This window comes from Coregonus clupeaformis, unplaced genomic scaffold (genome assembly GCF_020615455.1).
Source record: "Coregonus clupeaformis isolate EN_2021a unplaced genomic scaffold, ASM2061545v1 scaf0324, whole genome shotgun sequence".
Classification (NCBI taxonomy): domain Eukaryota; kingdom Metazoa; phylum Chordata; class Actinopteri; order Salmoniformes; family Salmonidae; genus Coregonus; species Coregonus clupeaformis.
This window is the reverse complement of record NW_025533779.1, coordinates 425,001-428,236: the sequence shown is the minus strand read 5'-3', so window position 1 is coordinate 428,236 and position 3,236 is coordinate 425,001. Positions and strand designations below refer to the sequence as shown.

The 3,236-nt window shown below is 42.2% G+C and overlaps 1 long non-coding RNA gene across 1 annotated transcript; it reads left to right on the top strand.

The window, feature by feature from the left end:
- Window positions 1-584: 584 nt before the first annotated feature.
- LOC123484463 lies at window positions 585-1,274 on the top strand. The gene is made up of 2 exons (XR_006658541.1): window positions 585-674; window positions 1,043-1,274. It is a non-coding gene; the product is annotated as an uncharacterized LOC123484463 (long non-coding RNA).
- The last annotated feature ends 1,962 nt before the right edge of the window (window positions 1,275-3,236 follow it).

Sequence of the window (3,236 nt, the reverse complement as noted above, 5' to 3'; positions counted from 1 at the left end):
AGCCAACACCTCCTTTGGCCGCCATTCCTTCAGTTCTCTGCTGCCAATGACTGGAACGAACTGCAAAAATCTCTGAAGCTGGAGACTCTTATCTCCGTCAATAACTTTAAGCGTCAGTTGTCAGAGCAGCTTACCGATCACTGCACCTGTACACAGCCATTCTGAAATTAGCCCACCCAACTACCTCATCCCCATATTGTTATTTATTTTGCTAATTTGCACACCCCAGTATCTCTATTTGGTAACATCATCTTTGCACATCTATCATTCCAATGTTAATACAAATTGTAACTATTTTGCACTATGGCACTATTTAGTTGCCTTACCTCCATAACTTACTATATTGCAACTCACTGTATAATATTTTCTGTTGTATTTTTGACTTTATGTTTTTGTTTACCCCATATGTAACTCTGTGTTGTTGTTTTATCGCACTTCTTTGCTTTATCTTGGCCAAGGTCGCAGTTGTAAATGAGAACTTGTTCCTCAACTGGCTTACTTGGTTAAATAAAGGTTAAATAAATAAATAAATAACATTGGTGGGACTTTTATTTTGAAAATGTAAGAAATTCCGTGACCCGGAAGTACTTTATGAGTGTTACTGGCGAGACGCTGGTCATGTGATGAGTTCGTAAATGAGATGTCAGTTGTTGCCACTACACAGCGAAAAACAAGTAAGTTAACCTTTATTTATTGTAATTTCAATTAGTTTGTAGTAGTTACGTGTTGACTTAGATTACATACTGTAGCTACCTCAATCGTTATTTCAAATAATTTCGGTGACTTCAGAGCAATTGCTGGCTAGCCGAAATGCAGTTAGCAAGCAGGCTCAGCTAAATACAAATCCCCCTAGATACAGCCACGTCTCATAGTCACATCATCAGATTTGTAAATGAAAGAGGAAAATAATAATACTAATTGAATGGAGTTTTCCATCTTCTCATGTAGAGTTTCTGGCGCAGCACAGAAATGCCCTTATCCAGATGGTGTGACAAAGGCATTTCCTCACAGACCTGCTAACTTTCTTAGTTGTTAATGTAAGGTTGGAACCAACATGCAGTGCCTCCAGCAGGAAGAGGCAAGAACCATTCGTCCTCCAGCAGTACCTCCAGCAGGAAGAGGCAAGAACCATTCGTCCTCCAGCTCAGGGACAAACTACACTATTCACAGCCCTGTGTAATGTTACATGTAATTGCATTGCTGGAATTCTTTGAAACGTCATGTATTTGTATTGTTTAAAAAATGTACAAATAAAAGGAAACGTATGGTTTAAACATGTCTTTTAATGTTTATTTGTTTTAGCTGTTAAGGTGTTAATACATTTGCGTTTACATCATTAAGCCTTTATGTGTGTGTTATGAACGACCAAAGGTGTCTGACGTCATAGTAAGTACAGCGTCATATGATAGTCTTTATAGACGTGTAACTGTAAGTCGCTCTGGATAAGAGCGTCTGTAAATGACTAAAATGTAAATGTGTTATAAATGACGGAAGGTGTCTCACTTCAAACTAAGTATTACAGGACACTACAGAAAGTGTCAATAAATAGGTTATGAACGTTCTTCTGATTTATGACGGGTCTCATGATCCTCAGGTTACCGTAGGGTGTGAGGTATTTAAATAGTTGATGGTCCTGCGAAGTTTGTGTGTGTGTGTGTCAGAACCAAGATGATTTGGAGTAGTCCAACCTGAGACTACCACACCAGGTATTCCTCTTCTGTTCCCATGGAGACCAGGGCTTGATTATAACCTGTTACAATGGTGCCAACATTTTGTGGCTGATCTTTCAGCGGGGAGTGGGTGAATGTGTCAAAGACCTGACTGGACCCAGTACCCCACGGTATGGCTTGTTATATTGTTGTGTTAAAGACCTGACTGGACCCAGTACCCCACGGTATGGCTTGTTATATTGTTGTGTTAAAGACCTGACTGGACCCAGCACCCCACGGTATGGCTTGTTATATTGTTGTGTTAAAGACCTGACTGGACCCAGCACCCCACGGTATGGCTTGTTATATTGTTGTGTTAAAGACCTGACTGGACCCAGTACCTCACGGTATGGCTTGTTATATTGCTGTGTTAAAGACCTGACTGGACCCAGCACCCCACGGTATGGCTTGTTATATTGCTGTGTTAAAGACCTGACTGGACCCAGCACCCCACGGTATGGCTTGTTATATTGTTATCAAAGACCTGACTGGACCCAGCACCCCACGGTATGGCTTGTTATATTGTTATCAAAGACCTGACTGGACCCAGCACCCCACGGTATGGCTTGTTATATTGTTATCAAAGACCTGACTGGACCCAGTACCCCACGGTATGGCTTGTTATATTGTTGTGTTAAAGACCTGACTGGACCCAGCACCCCACGGTATGGCTTGTTATATTGTTGTGTTAAAGACCTGACTGGACCCAGAACCACACGGTATGGCTTGTTATATTGTTGTGTTAAAGACCTGACTGGACCCAGCACCCCACGGTATGGCTTGTTATATTGTTATCAAAGACCTGACTGGACCCAGTACCCCACGGTATGGCTTGTTATATTGTTGTGTTAAAGACCTGACTGGACCCAGCACCCCACGGTATGGCTTGTTATATTGTTGTGTTAAAGACCTGACTGGACCCAGCACCCCACGGTATGGCTTGTTATATTGCTGTGTTAAAGACCTGACTGGACCCAGTACCCCACGGTATGGCTTGTTATATTGTTGTGTTAAAGACCTGACTGGACCCAGCACCCCACGGTATGGCTTGTTGTTGTTGTGTGGGTTTGTGTACTGAGGAAGATGTAACTTGGTTCCAGAAGAAAGACACTTTCAATGTCTTTATCAAGGTAAGTGTTGTCCCCAGGCTATTGCACACACAGCACATATAAGCCTGGGTTATCAACCATTCAGAGATGGTCTTAGTGGGAGTGACCATACTGAGTAAAGTATTTATCATCGTCACTACTTAACACAGTAAAAAAGTCATAATTATTGCCAAACCCTGCCCATTTCCACAATGTATCTAATTAAAATGTGATTTTAAACCGAACCTTAAGGCCATGTTTGATGCGTTGGTCCACCAGACCTTCATTTGGGCGGAACAAGATTAGATGTCATGTGACTAACACGACATCCCTTCAGAGCATGTACCATCCTTCAGAGCATGTACCATCCTTCAGAGCATGTACCATCCTTCAGAGCATGTACCATCCTTCAGAGCATGTGCCATCCCTTCAGAGCATG